The sequence below is a fragment of the Rana temporaria genome, chromosome 3 (assembly GCF_905171775.1).
Source record: "Rana temporaria chromosome 3, aRanTem1.1, whole genome shotgun sequence".
NCBI classification, from domain to species: domain Eukaryota; kingdom Metazoa; phylum Chordata; class Amphibia; order Anura; family Ranidae; genus Rana; species Rana temporaria.
In genome coordinates, this window is record NC_053491.1 from 338,477,288 (window position 1) to 338,497,635 (window position 20,348).

The 20,348-nt window shown below is 42.1% G+C and overlaps 1 protein-coding gene across 1 annotated transcript in view; it reads right to left on the minus strand.

Moving 5' to 3' along the window:
• Nucleotides 1-20,038, minus strand: part of SGCD (sarcoglycan delta) — a 605,373-nt gene extending 585,335 nt beyond the window's left edge. Inside the window, exon 1 of the mRNA XM_040345086.1 lies at nucleotides 20,000-20,038. The gene's annotated coding sequence lies outside the window, so the exon portion shown is untranslated. The remainder of the gene's footprint in view (nucleotides 1-19,999) is intronic.
• Between the last annotated feature and the right edge of the window lie 310 nt (nucleotides 20,039-20,348).

Here is a 20,348-nt window from a genome sequence, read left to right on the forward strand (position 1 = left end):
ATCCGCTGCAACAAAAATTTCCCTTTTTAGGTGAAATACTCCCAAAGGGAAACCACGTCTAAAGGGATCCAAACCCGCCATTTTTCTTATTAGAACCCTGCAAGTGCAGCAGCTGCTTGATAATTATGACTTTTCACATGGACACAGACAAACAGCTATTTATTCAGAACAACAAAAGCTTGTTAAAACCCCTGCAATGTACATAGATCACCTAGAGAGGAATGTTTTTAAGGTTACTCTTTTTGAGTCGTTTTTGAGTAACTGATGAAGTTCTGCTTTCACTCTGACTTTACTTACAGGTTAGTGACCTCGATTTTTAGTTTTATAGTGAACTTTGTCTTTAGCTGTGGTGTTCAGTTTGCCCACCCGCTTCTCCCTCTCACAAAATCATTGTGTAAGTTTCAACAAAACATTAGGTTTGAGATTATCCAGAGGTAAAGCCAGAGACGGACTGACAACTCATGGGGCCCTCGGGCAATAGGAGATTATGGGGCCCCCGGGCAATAGAAGATTATGGGGCCCACGGGCAATAGGAGATTATGGGGCCCCCAGGCAATAGATTATGGGCCACACAGTACTGTATACACACACACATACAGTATACATACACAGTATACACACAGACACACAATATACACACACAGTATACATACACACAAAATACACATACAGACACACAGTACACACACACACACTATACATACACACTGAGAAGGCACTGAAGAGGCGGGCAGCTATAATCTTGGGATTTTTAGACCAAAAGGGTGTCAGTAAAGGACATTTCAAGGACAGATGTAAAAAAACACAGATTTTTACATACTGTCCCTGGTTTTACTGAGGCTGGAAACCCTGATGGGGCCCCCTAGTGGCATGGGGCTCTCAAGGCAGTGCCCGAGTGCCGGAATGGTCAGTCCGCCCCTAGGTAAAGCTCAATGACAGCCAAAATGTTTTATTTATTTTTTTAAGTGACATTGTCACTATGTAGACTAGAATAAAGCCAGCCTGTAAAAGAAGATGCTCTAAGCTCACCTTTCTCCAGCCATTGCGGGTACCTGACACCTCCGGGTGTGTCACATACCTGCTCCCTTGCCATGAGCTGTAGTTCCTCCTGATGGCTCATATGCCATTTATTTTTTTTACAGGTATTTTTGTTTTATTGGATCTCTGGTCATCTGAATTAGGGCATGGGTCCTCTTTCTCCTCTTCTTACTCTATGGTGGGTATCACATAATGATGTGGCACTTCTATCTATAGCATTCTCGTGTGAGCCCAGTGTGGACTCACAGGAGGTGGGTTGACTGACACTGAGTGTCATTCAGTCTGGAGGAGGACTAGTGCTGGATCACAGAGCGGTACGTCTGCTCAGAACAGTGCTGGAGAGAGACATCACCTGTGAGACCCCAACACATTTTACTATTTGTCATATACAAGATAATGCAAGCTACCTACTAGTGCTAATAGCTAATCAATAATAATTGTAAGAGCAGCTGCTGACACTAATCACGTACTCATACAGCGTGTAATATTAAAATACAATATATAATATGTGCCCCGGTAACTACTTGTGTATCACACAAGATACTAATGTGAAATAAATAAATTAACAAACTCAAATATATGCCTTGGCTAATAAGTAATCAGGCTTAATTCATACATAGCATAGTGAACAAAGTGAAAAAATATATATGAAGTGACATTCAATAGAATGCTTAAGTACCAAATCCACTGTGCTGCCTTAATCGCATGAAGCAGCACAGCCCAAAATCGCATGAAAAGTCATTCTTTGATGAAAGATCTATAGATCCATTGGTGCAATTCAAACAGTGCTGTGATTCCGCACAGGTGCTCCCCACCCTTAGGTAATACCCGTTTGTATAAAAAAAAATAAGAAAAAAGCCCCTAAATGGGTTACTCACACGATAAAGGTGCATCAGTGCACTGCTCTGTATGAGGCATAAAAAACTCTGGGGATGTGGTAGGCAGACCTGCTGCCTTCTCCACCGTCCTGTCCCCTCCCCTATGCACGTTTGATACAGGGATAACGTATCTTCATTAGGGGGATGATGAAGATACCTTATCCCAGTATCGAATGACCATTGGTGACCAGGGAGACAAATCCAGAGATGCTGACGGAAGATTGAATACATCCACATTCTAAATTACAATGGTGATTTGTCTCAATGGATCCCTCTACAGCAGGGATCTTCAAACTATGGCCCTCCAGCTGTTGCAGAACTACACATCCAATGAGGCATTGTAAAACTCTGCCATTCACAGACATGAGTAGGCATGATGGGAATTGTAGTTCCTAAACAACTGGAGGGCCATAGTTTGAAGACCCCTGCTCTACAGCATCTAGTGATTTTTCTGTCCTCTTAAGCCTGGCTGCAGGTGTTCGATGTGACTTCACATTTTGGGATTCCCGTTTTTTGGGCCCCAGTACATGTGGCTTTGCTACAATTAGGGACAAAACTAATTTCTATTGATTTGGGGCATAGTCCTTATATCTCTTCATTATATGCCTTGGGCTGGGGATACCTCTATTACAGAGGCTTACTTTAAGCAGCTATAAAGTGGGCAGGACGGTCGGAAGACTCCATGTGACAGTGTCCCTCTTTTAAATGAATGTGGATAATCTCATGTATGTTCAACTGAACAGGATATTATATATTTGCTGTTAATCCCTGATGAAGGAGACAACACACATCTCCGAAAAATGTTGGGTATAGGATTCTGTATCTTCATTTTGCATATGTTGACTTCTCAGTATTCATGACCATGTTCAATATTTCATGTATTTTTCTACAAATAAATTAAAACTATTATTTTTACTTTCATTGTCTTTTGTTAATGCCTATAAAATCTCACCCCTTGGGATTACCTTTCTCTTTATTCTTCTATAGAAATTTGGGCTTTATAACAAAGATCTACGATGTGTTGGCAACATTTCTTCTAACCGGTTAACCTGTTGGCAGTTGCTATAGCACCCTTTTAATTAATATACTTACTTTTCCCTACTTCTCTGAGATCTTGGATGTGCCTCTGCTGCTGCGCATCCTCTTCACAGAAAGTCTATTGACCAAGAGCGGAGGTCTAGACTATCCAAGAGCCTAAATGCTGCCTCAGCCAATCAGGCTCCATCGATAGCTAAAAAATCACTTTTTGATGAGTTGACCCTTTTTGCAGAATAAACTGTAAAATTAAATTACAGTTTCCATTTTGCCTGGAAAAAAAAAAATAAGAAAAATCCCCAAGCATTTCATTTTAAGGCTCTGTAAATAACATGCCAAAGGTGGAAGATTTATCATTTACAATATTTTTTTGCCTTTTTTTACTACTTTTTTATGACTATCCTTATGACAACCTCCTCTTACCTAGATTAAAATTTTCCTTTGGCGGCACAAAACCAATTCCGAATGTCTAGTTATGAGAATTTCATTTTTAATAGTAATCTACTTAGAAAATCAGAGGACCAGAAATGGTTCTACAATAGAGGTAAGAGCACCAGAGAGATTCGTTTCCATATCCTAATAACATAGTAATGCTCATATATGATTAATGTAGTCACTAAAATAGCCCTCACTTTATTAACTTCCCTTCCACAGGCATTTTCTCTTCCTACCTCACAACAGAAGTTTCAGCCATCTCAGCGTGGTCTGAGGAGCTCTGGGACATATGTCAAGGATTGAACATTTTTGTTATAATAATGCTTCAATAATTGTTATTATTCTAAATTTCAGAAACAGAGTAACAGGATTTCTTCAGATATTGTATTAATGCAGAAAAAGAGAAATTGTATACGTTTTTGTTCTTACATCAAATGTCGGCATTGAGAGCCCAGCACTGTCATTCTCTAATACTGAAAACAAAAATCAGTTTTTAATTGTGCAGCTATGTCCTTCACTTTAAACCTATCCTAACTTGTTTTAAACACTTAAAGCCCAATTGAGCTTTCAGATTAAATGTGTTTATTGCATTGTCGGGTTGTCAAAGCAAAAGGTGCAAAGTCTAAGGCCTCGTACACACGACCGAGAAACTCGTCGTAAAAGAAACATCGTTTTCCTTGACGAGTTCCTTGTCAGGCTTGTCGAGAATCTTGTCAAGCTTTGTTTGCGTACACACTGTCAAGACAAAATCTTGTCGTTCTCAGACGCGGTGACGTACAACACATACGACGGCACTATAAAGGGGAAGTTCTATTCCACTGGCGACACCCTTGGGGATGCTTTTGCTAACCTCATGTTACTGTGTGTTAGTAAAAGTTTGGTGAGAGACGATTTGCGCTTTTCAGTCTGTTACAGCGTGATGAATGTGCTATCTCCATTACGAACTTGTTCTCTTTTTTTCTCGTCGAGATTCACAACAATTTTCTCGACGAAAAACATACACACGACCGTTTTCCTCAGCAAAAAAAGCTCTGCCACTAAGTTTCTTGATGGATTTTGTTGAGGAAAACGGTTGTGTGTACGAGGCCTAGGGCTGTGTTCACATGGATGTTTAGCCATGCTATGAATCCCAGCGTCAAACATCTACTGATTACTATGGCTGGGGCTGACAGCTGTGTGTGGATACCTGTTGCTGTTGAGCCCTGAAGACATTCACATACAGCTGTCAACCCCAGCTGCCGGAAACAGTATATTCTTGCAGCTGGGACTCACAGCGTGGTGAAATGCGTATGCAGATTTACACATCTTTTTTTTACTAAAGTAGGCACAGCATGAGGAAAAAAACCTGTGCACAGCCAGCATGCTTAAAAAAAAAAAAACCTTCTCTGTGAAAGCAGTGATCTCTCTGCAGAGGACACACCCTGTGCTAAGTCAGAGCTAGGGCTCACTGTTTAGGAGGGACGATGAGGTTTTCTGACTAGTGAACTACAAATTTGACTCATCAGGGGTCCTAACAGGATACAGTAGAGCGACCTCTACAGCTTGACCGCAGGGGAAAGGCTATTCTGTTCAGCTGTGGCTGCCTTTTGTAGAAATCAAAGTGTTCTCCTGTGCATAACCTTTGTCTTAAAGCACTTGGAATGAATTTAGCAAACTGAAACTGAAAGTTATGTTGTGCTGTAACCAGGACTGTCTTAATAAGTGGGCACACCTGGGCACTGCCCAGGGGCCCCAGCTGCATGGGGGGCCCCTTCACTTTCCCCAAAGCAGCTGATATCAAGAATGTATGGGGGATCTGGGGTGTCTAGGGGGCAGCAATGCTTGGGGTATCAGGGATGTAGTGGGGGTTACAATACAAGAGGTATTTTATGGTATATGGTGTCAGCGCTGGGGGGGGGGTGGAGTCTGGGATGTAGAGGGGTCACAGTGCTGGGGGGATATTTGGGGTGCAGACGGGCCATAGTGCTGGGGGGGAGGCATCAATCTAGCAGGTATATTATATACACAGGACAGCTTTGTTACTTTATGCATGTAGTATTTCCCCCCACTGTTCCTTTGCTGTACAGAATAATTGTTGATGTAGTTAATGTGAAGCTCCACCCAAAAGGGGAAGCTCCGCTTGTCTGCCTCCTACCTACTTGATGTCCGTTTACCTAAACTGTCCATGCTAGGGGCCCCAGAACATTACTTTGCCCAGGGGGGAAAGACATTAAGACAGCCCTGGCTATAACCCTAAAAATAATCTTAAAGGGTCAGTCAATCAAAGCCTAATATTCATGTTGTTGGTAGATACTGAAGAGTTGAAGATTAATTCTAGGAGGGGGCATGGCTTGAATGTAGACCAAGGCGGATGTCTGCTTGGGGAGCTCCTCTCATCCTGACCTAATCCTGGCTACTCCTTGTTGTTTCCAGCCAGACTTTCCCTTCTGTAGATTCCAGGAGTTGGCGGTGCCCTTGCACGTTTTCGAGGATGCCTTTAAAAGCCTGGCAAGGGGCTGTCAGCTCCCGCCTGCGCGTCCTCTTGGCTGAAAAACTGCTAGCACTGCTGGCAGAGATGGAGGCCACCGGACTCTTTGAACCACCAGAGATAATCCTGCAAGCCACTGATAATCCTGCAAGTCCTGCAAGACTTCCCTCCTGGCCAGGATTGATCATCTAGCGGAGGAGTGTAATTTAATTTGTAACGATGTGGAGAGGATTAGAGGTCGCCTCGCAGAAACAGAATCTTGCATCTCTGCCACTGGGGACACTACTGCTCAGCACACTGATCTTCCAAATTCCGTTCAGCACACAGTGCAATCACTGATGGCAAAGTCGGATAACACTGAGAACCGCCTGCAACAGAACAATGTCCATGTGCTGGGCTTGCCAAAGGGAACAGAGCGGGAGAGTCCAGTGGAATTCGTAGAGACCTTCTTCAAAACCCTACTGATCCTTATTGATGTCTCCCCTACCTACGTGGTGGAGCGAGCCCACAGGGTCCCTACTGGTAAAGGAACCCCCGGGGGCTTCCCCAAGGCCCCTTTTTGTCCGTTTCTTGAACTAACATGACAGGTACAGAATCCTCAGCGAGGCACGAAAGCATCTTACGCTCTGAGAACACCATTAATAACCTATTTGCTTATTTTCCCATGGAGCTACAGAGGAAACAGAAGTCCTTCACTGAGGTTCAGCGGAAGTTGCAGGAGATGGGTGTGCAGTATGGCATGCTTTACCCTAGTTGTCACCGTATCACCCATGGAGGCTCCATGCAGTTCTTCAACAACCCTGAGTAAGCTGATTCCAGGCTACTGACCCTTTAATGAGCTTGTCCTGGTTATTGTTTTATTCTTCCCACCGTACAGTCACCCATTTTCTACAGTGTTTCTTCCACTCTAACAATTCTATATCTGTTGAAGCCTTCAGAGAACAATTCTTTTTTTTTAAATGTTATTTAGCATATTCAAAAAATTATTCATACAATATATCGGGTAGGCAGCATGTACAAGTACCAGGGAATTTCACAGATATTCAGGCATTAGTGTTACCAGCATCAATCTATGAACGCATATTCCTGAATCCCATCCCCAACCCGGTAGACCAGCATTTACACTCTTTTTTTTTAAGTAGAAAACAAACAACTAAAAAAAAACAACTACATTGCCTTAAAGAGGAAAGAGGTAGCCGGCCTGTCCAACTCCAAAGGGTCAGAAAGTGTCACATATCCCATATCCCTTCATCATCATTATTATTGTCAGTGCATTGTACACATACTTTCACCCTCCGATGAAACCTTGCCAGCTGGATTGTGCTCTTAATTGTGGCCACTACGCTAAGCCTCATCTTCCTCTATTGTATTCTTGGAGTCAATCCATCTAAACCATACCTTCCTAAACTTCTTGGGTGCTCCCCTAGCCTCATACGTCATCCGATTTAAAAGTACGTCCGCATTCACTACCCTTACCCACATCCCCACTGTCAGCTGCTCTCCATAGATCCATCGCCGATTTATACGTTTTTGTACTCCAAATACAGTATATAAAATTCTAAGGAACAGCTTAGTATAAATTTACCTCCTCTTGGTCAAAAACACCCAGGAGGCAGCGTAAGGGAGAGCATATGCTAGGTAGGTCGAATTTAGGTATCTAAGCTGAATAATTTTACCCGTGGGAGAGATGACCGAGACAAGATAGGTATCCAGAGCCTCCTGCCACAGCTCCTCAGACAACTCCGGTACAACAGCCACCCAATGAGATCTGGGCTTGGCAATCAGCCCAGGGCCCACCTCCCTATAGTATCTAGAAATGCATTTGGCTGGATTAGGATCAATCAGACTCCTCTCCAGAGCCGTATTTTGTACCCTAACCTCCCCACCCCCAAACTGTGCCACAGCTGCGTGATGCAACTGTGCATAGTGGAAATGCCTATTCCTGGGTATTCCAAACTGTTCCCTTAATTGTGCAAAGGTGGACAGCTTGCCGTTCTGATATATATGATGTAAACACATGCATTGGGAATTTGGGGAAAAAATCGCCAATGTAAAAAGGACAGTTGAGATGCAAAAAAATAGGAGCGCAAGTCCGGGGGGGGGGGGGCTAGCACCCCCATCGTAACTGGCAGTTTTAAGACAGTTAGAGAAACTCTGGGGGTACGGGATCCCGACAAAAATCCCACTACAAAGGAGTATATGGTCCTAAAGATGTTCAGTGACACAATGACAGGAGAATTCAAAAGAATATACAGAAATGTAGGAAGGAAAATCATCTTAAACAGGTTTATTTGTCCCATCAGTGTGATCGTCAGCATCTGCCATTTCTGCACTCTCGAAAGCTCCCAATAATCTGAGAGAAATTAAACTCCATCTTAATTGTTCCAATGTTTAACCCAACTGCACCCCCTTTGACTAGTGGTCAGTGGATTATCGTGGACTATCCAGCAGAGGATCTAGTACTGGATCTCCCCTAAAATTTCTACAACTGTTAAACAGATTTTAAGTCTTGTTCGCTTTGGGTATTAAATTGCCTTAGCCAAGTTATGTTGGAGTTTGGGCTAGGCGATAGGGCGTTTAATTGTTATGTTAGATATTTATCTAGTCAGCTGCTTTACCTTTCTCCGATTGGAGTTTGTCTGTGTCTCCCATATATTTGTGCTGGATGGTACAATGGCATCCCCTCTGGCCTGCTCCCGGGCCTGTAAGACCTTTAAAACTCTTAGGCCTCATACACACGATAGGATCGCCAGAGGACAACGGTCTGAAGGACCGTTTTCATCAGTCCAAACCTATCGTGTGTAGGCCCTATAGGTTATTTAATCTTCGGTCAAAAAAATGAGAACTTGCTTTAAAATTGAACCGATGGACGCCTTACCGATAGGTCAAAACCGTTAGTATGCAAAAGCATCGGTTAAAAACCTGCGCATGCTCAGAATCAAGTTGACGCATGCTTGGAAGCATTGAACTTCGTTATTTTCAGCACGTTGTTGTGTTTTACGTCACCGTGTTCTGACACGATCGGTTAATTAACCGATGATGTGTACGCACGACGGACCATCATTGAGCTTCATCGGTTAACCGTTCTCATCGGATGGACTGATCGTGTGTACGGGGCTTTACTCTTTACTGATCCATGTAATATGCCTCCTTTGTAATATGGATTTGAAACTTGTCCAAACGATCCTTGTTATTCAATTATCTCAAATCTCAAGAACCGCACATACTATTTCTGCAGGAAACACATCTGATGGGTAACAGGATGCTGGCATTAAGGTAGTCTTGGGTGCGCCAGGCGTTTTACACCGCATACTTCATATACGCCAGAGGGGTTGCCATTCTCTTCAATAAATCCATACCTGGTACTGCTGAAAAGGTTATTGCAGATCCTGAGGTAGATACATTATTTTACTTTTGGACATACGTGCCACCATTTGGACTTTTGTCAATGTATGTGTGTCCCCCCCCCCCCATGTATCAAGCACATATGGTGTAAATCCTAAAGCCAGGGAAGGATTTAAAATCCTGCTCCTCCCCTTTTCAACAGACCAGAACAGCTTCATGCCAGGCAAATCTACTGACATAAACCTAAGTAGTGTTCTTACCCACCTCCAGCTACCTTCTAGTGATACTGCAACTAGGGTTCTTGTGGCCTTGACATAGAAAAGGCATTTGATACCGTTAATTGGACTGATATGATCAAGGTCCTGGATGTTTTTGTAATTGGCACCACCTTCCGTGAGTGAATTCATCTCCTATGGCACAAATTAAATTGAGTGGAGATCTATCCCTGAACTTTGCCGTGGAGAGAGGAACATAACATTTCACATACAGTAACAGACTTTCCCAAACTGAATCTGTATCCCCATTGACCTCCACTAAACAAAAATTGAAGGCTTGGGATAATCTACCTTTATCTCTCATATAAAGAATTAACCATATGTCAAAATGAAAACACTCACTCAGTTTGTTAAACAATTTACTTCCCTCATCTCCATGTTTTCATGGAGATCTAGCCTCCCTTGCTTAAGTAAAAAAAAATATATGTAGACTCTGGTCCCAGGGAGGTTTAGCCTGTCCCGCAGATTGAATTATTTTCTTGTGACACTCCTTATGCATGCACATAATTGGGTCATTTCTGATGACACAAATTCCTCTGTGGTCCTGGAGGCAACACACCTGGGCTCCGATGAAACCTTATGCCAACTCCCTTACTGAGGCCTTTGAGCCCCATTCCCACTTACCCTATCCATGAAGGCGATGCTTACGGCCTGGTGGTCCACTGTACCTTAAGACACTGCTGTATCCCCTTAGTGGTCACCCCACACCCCACTTTGGTTTAATCTGTCCTTTCCAGAGTTTCAATTATTTTCTGATCTGATTGTCTGGGCGTCCAGGGGCATTAAGACTCTTGACCATATTTGTTATTATTTAATTCTTTATTTATACAACCATATCAACAGTCCGTTTATTACAATATCAACTTAAGTATTCCATAACATAGGTATCTAATTCTTCCATTTCATAACTGCAGGATATTATATAGTAAATCCCTATGTCCTGGCCCACTCCACTAATTATTTCCTTCCTCTTTTTCTCCCTTTCCCCCCAAACCCCCCCCCCCCCAAAAAAAAATACCCTTCCCACCCCTTGACCATATTTGTAATCGAGGAGTCCTGATTACATTTGGCAGCTTGAAACTTTTCTTCTTTAATCTTCCTACGTTTCACTTGTTTAATTACCTTCAGCTCAGTCATGCTTATTGCTCTTATTTGTAGCCTCGCTGATAGATATGGAGGCTTTGGACATTGAATGTATGCTTAGGGATGACTCCATGTCTAAGGCCCTGTCTGTATTGTACAAGGCTCTACAACCCTCTGTGCATGCTGGTATGGAGCGTCTTCGTTCCACGTGGCAGACAGTTGCTCCTGATATTGACAACGAGGACTCGGAAGATAGGAGTACCCTATTTCACAATTGGTAGCTTGTAGGGACAGGTTGATTTAATTTAATTGTTTAATTAAGCTGTTGCACAAGATTTATCTGACATTCAGGTTACATAGAATATACTCGTTGGTTTCTCCCCAGTGTTGGCGATGTGTGAATGAGCCTTCAGATTTCAACCATATCTTTTGGACATGCTCCAAAATTATAATCTTATGGTCCGAGGTCACCAAATTTATTGCACATCTGACCACTGTCCAGAGTGCCGACTTCTGTTTTCTTGGTCTGGAGGCTCAGTGGCCTTTAGTCGAGTACTCAGGACACTTATTGGTCTATTATCTTTTATGCTTTTTATGCACGCAAGGCTATCACCTTAAAATGGAGGTCCCGGGAGGCACCTATTCTGCATTTTTGGAAAATTCTGGTCAATAATGTTTATAAAGCAACCTATATATACCTATACTCAAAAGTTTAAAGCAGTAGTAAACCATGAAAAAAAAAGGAAAAAAAATCTTCTCCCTGCAATTCAAGAGCATAATGTGCTAGTATGCATTGCATACTAGTACATTATGAAAGACTTACCTGAAAATAAAGCTCTCCAGCAGTGCGCTGTCACTGCTGGCAGGGCTTTCATCTTCACCCGGTCTTCCTTTCTGGGTTTGCAATCTGCGGCCATCTGTTTAACCAAGTCACAATGTCTTCACTCCCATGCATGCACATGGGGATCACAGCTGCGGCACAGCTCTCTCAATGGACGGCACAGTGCGCATGTGCCAGTAATAACACCAGCGCTACGTAAGTAAACATCTCCTGAACTGTACATATTATTATAGGCTTACCTGTAGGTACAAACACAAGAAACACCCTTGCTACCACTTTAACAAGATGTGGGACCTATGGTTTGACCTTCCCTCCACAACCACATAAAAAAAATATATTTCCCTATAACTTCTTCTTTCCTATGGCTTGAATTAGTGGTTAAATGAAAAGACACTAGTCATTACCAGTCATTGCTCTTCTTGTATGTAAATATATTGGAACATGGTTACTGAAGACCATGTAAATGTTCTCTTTTTATAATGATCATTTGCTGTTTACTCCTCCATCTAGCACTGAGTGACACTTAGTTGAGAATGTTCTTGTATCATGTTTTATTTGAGCCAGGGAATGCCCAGAGACCTGGTTAAAATTACTTACCTTTTTATAATCAATAACAAAAGAAGAAAAAAAGAAGATGAATTTCAGGCATGGCATATTTTTACAAAAGTTACATTGGTTTGGCTTAGACTAACTATGTACATTTATACCATACCATACCAGTCTAATGCCCCAGGAAGCTGGAAATTACGGAAGTAGACACCACTATTCCAGTGATCTCCACTTGCTTCTGGGCCCCGTGCTGAGTGACTGGCCTGTTGTATTGTGAATACAGAAGGCCGGCCTCTTGCCACATACACCATTCTGGGAATGCTTTGGATCTTTTGAATGAATGCAAAGCATTCTCTGATTGGTTGAGTTGGAGAGCATGACATCACTGCCTGACTTATTTGGAGAGACTTTTTCTTACTTTCTGTGGTGTCTGTGGGATAGGAGTTAAAGGAAAATGAGAAAGAAAATCCTCTATGCACTGCAATCCACTGCACTAAAAAAAAAAAACAATTCCAGGACCTATTCTTTGTGCATTGAGCCGTGTAGACAGCCCATTCAAAATTAATGGGCTTTCTAACACAATGGGCTTTAAATACAAGAAAGCACGTACGTTAAAGGATTACACATGTAGACAAGGCAAGTAAATTACAATTAGCAGCCACTTAACAGTAATTTACCGCTATTTTCTAATATGTGCTAGATAGATGGAAACTTACTGACTGGTTACTATTGGTTTCTCTACCGATTCACTCTGTCCCTTCATTAATAAAACCCTCCCACAGGCCCCTCTGCCACGAGGTTAATAATAATTCCCCCCATAGGAATTAAGAGGCCAGAAAACCGCACGTATGCAGAAACTGAAATGTCAGTGGTAGCTGCAAAATCTCTTGGAGCAGCAGCATCATAACCTGCAGGAAAAAAAAAATCTCTTTTGAAATTGTTCCCTTGCCCTCAAGGGTCAAAAGCAAAGCAGAATTTTTCTTAGCTTCCCTGATCCTGCAGGAATCCGCAGTGGGCTTAATCTAGCAGTAAATATTTTGAGGAAAATATAAGGTAAAACCAATTAAAGATCAGCGAAACAATGCTATTCCTGGAATAGGCTATCAAACTGCCTTGGGATATTCGCTGTTTTTACGGGGGAATTATATTTAAAGCTGAACTCCAGAAAAAACAGCTAAATCCGCATCTGAAATACATACATCAGAGCTGTTAGGCCTACCAATGTGTCGTTCAGCCCAGTCCTGAGATTTACTGCTACCTAACAGAACTGCCAGGTTAGAGACCTAATAACTGCAATTAGACAATACCTCCGTGCCACTAGCTTGTGACTGGATGATAAAGGCAGCAGCAGCACACCAATAAAGTCATAGCAGTATGCTTTCAGTCACCCTCTCTCTAATTGAAAATCTGAACCATTCAGCCTAAACAAAGCAGGCAGATGGGGGAAGAGAAGGGGGAGGAATCACTCCTCCGCCTCATTTGTGTGTGTAAACTTTAGCTATTGATCTCTGTAAAGTACAAGTCTTTTTCATGTCTGGCTCGCGTGGGGGGAATGTAAAGCAGTCTGCTAAAAATATGCATTCAAATTTAGCACACAACATTTCACAAGAAAAGGCTACATTTGACCTGCATTGTCTGCAATCCAAATGCACCATAACAGGACATGCCAAAAATCTTATAACAATACACCTTAAAGCGAAGTTCCACCCAAAAGTGAAACTTCCGATCATCGGATTCCCCCCCCCCTCAGGTGCCACAATTGGCACCTTTCGGGGGGAGAGGGGACAGGATACCTATCTTTGACAGGTATCCTTTCCCACTTCCGGGAGTCCGCACCACAACACAGTGGTCTAAAACGGCAACACTGGAGTCAATGCATTTTCGCCTTGTTGTGTTGCACCTGCAACCTGCACTTCACCTGGTATAAATTTACCCTAAGGGCCTATTCACACCAGAAACTGCACGTTTACTGCATGCATGTTGTCATTCGCTTTATGCATGTTTTTTTATGCACGCATTCTTGCCTTTTTATTGCATTTTTCAGTAAGCGTTTGGCCTTTGAGGTCACTTCCTTCTTTGGGCTTTTATGTGCACTACAATGCTTTCCAGTGTGTTTGCATGTGTTTACGTGACTTTTTGCATGTTTGTGGGGTGGAAAATGCAGGTTTCTGTACTTTTTTGTTTGCACTACACTGCACAGTAATGGTGTGAACTAAGCCCATAAGATATCCTGGATTTTGCATTGTGTATGAAGTGGCAATGCAGTCAAAAAAAGTACCTGACTGCATCTGGTGTGAACGGGCCCTAAAGTCATACTAAAACTTTAAGTCACTCCATTAAAGGAAGTAAAAAAATCTTGTATCTACTGGTAATATCAACAGGTATTAAAACTTTGTTACAGGAGGAACTCTGATGCCCTATACACACGATCGGTCAATCCGATGAGAACGGTCTGATGGATTTTTCCATCAGTTAACCGATGAAGCTGACGTCACCACACTGCCTCGGCACCTTGCCCAATCAAAGAATGATTTGCATTTACTGAAAAAATTCAAGGTGTTCTGTGAATAGTGCCTGTGCTGAGAATGCCACCTCCTGTGGATAGCAAGGTAGCAGGGTAATTGCTTTGGCGCAGGACCCGGAAGATGGTGTCCATCACTGTGGAGCTGACTACTACAGTGACTTCCAGCTCCCACAGGAATCCCACAGGCATGGTATATGCAGACTTACATTAGTCCAATCTATGCAAAAAAATCTATACCAGCAATTTAATTTTAATTTGGCCTATAGTTCCACTTTGTAGGACAGATTAAAATGGGTGTGGGGACTAATTTACTAAAGGTGTCATTTTTTATAGTGGTTCACTTTGCATATTCACATTCGGAGGAATTAAAAAAAAATTACTTAACCTAAATAGAGATTTGAAGCGAACACAGGCTAAACTGAACATTTTAGTAAATCATTTTCCTTATGTCTAAAGACCAATCGGAACTCTGATCACATTCACAGCATGATTCACACTCCTCCAAACGCCTGAACTGTGGCAATGAATCAGAGTTTAATTGCAGATCCTAATCAGAGACACAAAACTCAGATTGCTAAGTTTTAGCCTTTAATTCACTTGTGTTATTTTATTGCCCTTAGCCTCACTGAACACATAGATCTTCCGACTCTCCGCTCTTGTCCAATGAGAATGAGGATTGTGTTTGCAGCGTGCCCTGCCAACCTCGGTATTTATACCACAGCGCAGAGCACGGTAAAAAATAAATTGTCTGCAGAGACAAACAAGGCCCGTTCCTCTAAATGGCAGAGTGATCTTTGAAAGGTGCGCAACCTTCTTGGCTTGGCTTTATAAGCCCTTTAAGAGAGCCGGGGATAGACACACTTCCCGCAGACAGTGACAAATGGACCCTGGTGCCACGCTAACGCACTATATAAATACTTTTTACATTGTGTCTCAGTCGTCTGCGAGATTGCCAAGATTTGTTCAGCACACAGTGAAGTGTAATGACTCAATTGCAACATGGAAGAAGCGGCACTCGTTCCGCTTAGCGAAACGAATTCTAGCAAAAAATCATGTTCTAATAGACATTGTCATTGAAAAAAAATAAAGGTGTTTTTCCATTTATGTTCATTTAGGCATATTATTTTTTAATGCATATTAGGTTCAATTAAAAAAAGAAATAACAAATGCAGTATAGTGAGTACTATGGGCCAGATTCACGTAGGTGAGTGGTGGCGTAACGTATCGTAGATACGTTACACCGCCGCAAGTTTTCATCGCAAGTGCCTGATTCACAAAGCACTTGCGATGAAAACTACGCTGGCAGCCTCCGGCGCAAGGCGGGCCAATTCAAATGGGCGTGTGCCATTTAAATTAGGCGCGCTCCTGCGCCGGACCTACTGCGCATGCTCAGTTTCGCAATTCCCGTCGTGCTTTGCGCGCCGTGACGTAATTTTTTCGAACGGCGACGCGCGTAGCGTGCTTCCGTATTCCCGGACGTGTTATGCAAACGACGTTAAATTAAAAATTAGGACGCGAGAACGACGGCCATACTTTAAACAGCAATACGATTGCTGAGTAAAGTTAGGGCAGGTCAAACGACGACTAACTTTGCGAAGGGAAACTAGACTAGCAGCGACGTAGCAAACGCGAAAATCCGTCGGGAATCGCCGTAACTCCTAATTTGCATGCCCGACGCTGGTTTACGATGCAAACTCCCCCCAGCGGCTGCCGCGGTACTGCATCCTAAGATCCGACAGTGTAAAACAATTACACCTGTCGGATCTTATGGATATCTATGCGTAACTGATTCTATGAATCAGTCGCATAGATAGAAACAGAGATACGACGGCGTATCAGGAGATACGCCGTCGTATCTCTTTGGTGAATCTGGCCCCTAGATAGTACAACAGTATCTCTCTCTAACGCATTCAAAACAAGAAGGTATCTAGGAATCCTAGTGGACCCGCAGCCTTCAATACCCAATAAAGTGATGACGGGCAGGATAGCGGGTACAGACATGGCTGTCAGTGGTAGTAGAGCATCTTAGTTGGCAATGTAAAGTAAATACCCAACCATACATATAAATCTCCCTGATCAAATAGGGCGAAGTAACTTGACAATTTCCGAATAATACATCCAACCAGATATATAGAAATGCTTGTTGACCCCCATCTTTCTGCCTCCATGATCCGTTTTATTTCTGCCTGCCAGTTTCAAAGGGTTGGACATCTACTCTGTTTCCAATATCTAGTAATACTATTTTTGGCTGCATTCAGCAGGTGCGGGTCGGCACTTTGTTTGTAAGATTTTGAGGGAGATGCATGAAATAGATAATGGAGCGGGATGTGCTACTTGTTACTACATAAACTGATGGGCTGTTTCTCCCTCTATGACTCCAAGCTCTGCCATAGAGTGGATTGCAAGAGGATAATACTGGCAAAAAAAGTGATATTAAAATCTAAGGTTTTTGTTTTTATTAAAATAAAAAACTTGATATACTTATAAACTCTTTGCAATATATTGCACGGGGTGGTTCCTTACCTTTTCTTTGGGGGTCCCCTGCCAGCACTCTCTGCTCCTCCTTCTTCTCAGCCTTGTGCTATGGGGGCACCCAAGTGGACCCTGTTCCCGAGCTGGGCTGTGTCCATGCATAGACATACACAGTTTGGTTTGGCCACACCCTTTACTGCTTAGTCACAGGATTTGACTGCTAGCCTATGGCTCTGGCTGCTCTCTGTGAAGCCTGTGATTGCAGGAACTGAGAGGAGCAGAGCTACAGCTGGATCAGTGAAAGGTAGTAGGTAAGTGGTATGGGGGGGGGGGCTAGTAGCGGAGTGTTTTTTACATTAATGCAGGGCATGCACCTAAACTTTAGAACCACTTTAGGGGACTTACACCTTGTGCACTTAAAGAAATATTAAACACAAAAGCAAACATTTATCCCAAAAGGAAAAAAAAAGTTTGCTGTTACTGATAGTACATTTAGCACTTCCTTCCCCCAGACTGACAACAGGTAAGTGTTTAGAGATGGCCTGTTTTTTTACCTTAGAGCCGCGTACACACGGTCGGACAAAACCGATGAGAATGGACCGAGGTTCAGTTTCATCGGTCCAAACCGACCGTGTGTATAGCCCATCGGTCTGTTGTCCTTCAGTCCAAAATTTTTAAAAAAAGCTTTAAAATCGAACCGATGGCCCGCTGCCCAAACCAATGGTTAGTACAGAAAGCATCGGTTCAAAACCTGCGCATGCTCAGAATCAAGTCGACGCATGCTTGGAAGCATTGAACTTTGTTATATTCAGCATGTTGTGTGTTTGACGTCACCGCGTTCTGACCCGATCGGTTTTTGGAACGATGGTGTGTACGCACATCAGACCATCAGGCCACTTCAGCGGGGAACCGATGGAAATGGCCCGTCGGACCATTCTCATTGGTTTGGAACGACCGTGTGTACGTGGCCTAATACAGAAAATGCATTAAGGTAAAAAAAAAACATTTTGACTTTAGAACCACTTTAACAATTACAATTTTTTTTCAACCCACCAAAAGCATTACAGTATTAAAGACTTTGATTTAAGGCACTTTACTTTATTGAGTTTGAGGTATTGTATTGTAAAAGTCCTTTCACAAAGGTTATGGTATGAGTTAACACTCCTTACTTTCAGCTTCAGGCTGTGGAAAACAGGGAGCTGACTACTGCAAAAGGAGCTGTCTGAGGTGCTGATCAAATAGCACTTCATGATATAAAGCCATAAGGTGGAAGTCAAATTCCTACTCCATGCAAAATCTGGAGATTCTACAACTAAACAAAACGTTTAGTATTCAACTGTTTTAAGAGCAAGTGATCATAATATGTTTTGTCAAATTTTCATTCATTAATTCATAATATAATATAATATAATATATAGTCATAATATATCTAGTAGCGTTTGATTGCAATCAACTGGACTTGTTTTGTATGATGAAAACAAAAGCAGAACAAGGCCATTCAGACCAGTGGTGGTAAACTTTCAAGACATAGGAGACCTCAGGTGCCACTTCTGGCATCAAGAAAGGGCCAGAGAAACAGAATAAATGCTACATGACATTGTCAGAGTCTGTGGCTACATTGTCATAGTTTACAAGAGTGGTTGAAGGTTGCATGCCATAGGAGACTGTCATGCCTCGTACACTCGACCAGCTTTCCCGTCGGGAAAACTGCCATGACAGCTTTTGGCCGGGAAAACTGGCCTCATGTATGCTCCATGGCAGTTTTCCCATCAGGAAAACCGCCGGGAATCGCGGCAGGAAAAATGAGAACATGTTTTCTTTTTCCCAGCGGTCTTTTTTACCGGCACTGTCCCTATGGGAAACACTGCGATGGAGCATACACACGGCCGGGATTCCCAGCCAAAGCTCTCACCGCAGTTTTCCAGACGGGAAAACCTCTGGTGTGTACACAGGGAAAGTGACCAAGCAGGTTCTCAGTTTTCCCCCCGGGATTCCCAGCGGACTTTTTACCGCCGGGAATCCCGATCGTGTGTATGGGGCATCAGACTTCAGACAAGCTGGAAGAGATAATCAGAGACTTTGAACATGCTACACAAGACAATCCGAGACTGCAGACATTATAAAACAGATGTTCACAAAGTGAAAATATTCTACAAGAGATAGTGAGAGATTGCAGACATGCTAGAAGAAATGGTTAGAGACTGTAAACATGCTATAGGAGCTGGTCCAAGATTGAATACATGCTAGAAGAAATGGTCAGAGACTGCGAACATGCAACAGGATATGGTCAAAGACTGCAGACATGCAAGGTGATATGGTTAAAGACAGCAAACAGCGTAAATCAGTGTACAGAGTCTGTTGAAAAGCTGCATGAGAAACTAGAGACATGCTCCAGGAGATGGTTAAAGACTGAGGATATGTTACATAAGACAGCTAGAAATCATTGCCATTATGCCCCCTTTCAAACCAATGTTTTCACATTTGTACTCCCTACAGCCCTCCTACAAATTACTGTCCTTACATTAGATTTTTTCCACAGCAGGAACCATTACAATAGAATGAAAAAACGCAGGGAAAAGGAAATAGATTGCACACAAAAAAAGTTATGAAATATAGAATAAATGAACCAAACCATTTAACTGCAATATTTTTTCCTGCATGCAGAGCTCTGGTTTTGGCAGTGCGTGTACTGAAGTATGGGGCAACAGTTTTGGCAGGGAAAATACGTTAATAATAGCAGTTTTCATTCTGCTTGCATAGTGCTACAGAGAAGCTCATCTTTAGCATTAAAACATATAAAATGAACAGAAAATAACATAAATAATATGCAATAAACTATTATAAAATAATATAGTGTATATATATATATATATATATATATATATATATATATATATATGTATGTATATATATATATATATATATATATATATATATATATATATATGTATATATATATAAATATACATATATATATATATATATATATATATATATATATATATATATATATATAAAAAATGTATTAAATACAATCAGAACATCAATATTACATACCTTACTGTTGCAACAGTTGTCCTTTCTTTAGAGCTTTAGGAGGCACTGTAGTAAAACAAACAAAGATTTACAAAATGTCAGCCACTTAAAATGGACATATTCGATTTTTATAGTGTATTTATGTTTCTTTAAAGCCAGTGTTCAGTTCTGATACTGTGCCCTATTTTATGTAGCTGCTAGTTATTTCTCTAAGGCCCCGTACACACGAGAAGATCGATCGGCTGAAATTGATCCGCGGATCGGTTTCAGCGGATAGATCCGCTGGTGTGTACGATCCAGCGGATATTTATCCGTGGATATATTTCGGGCCGACCGATTTCCAGCGGATAAAAATTTGTTAGCATGCTAA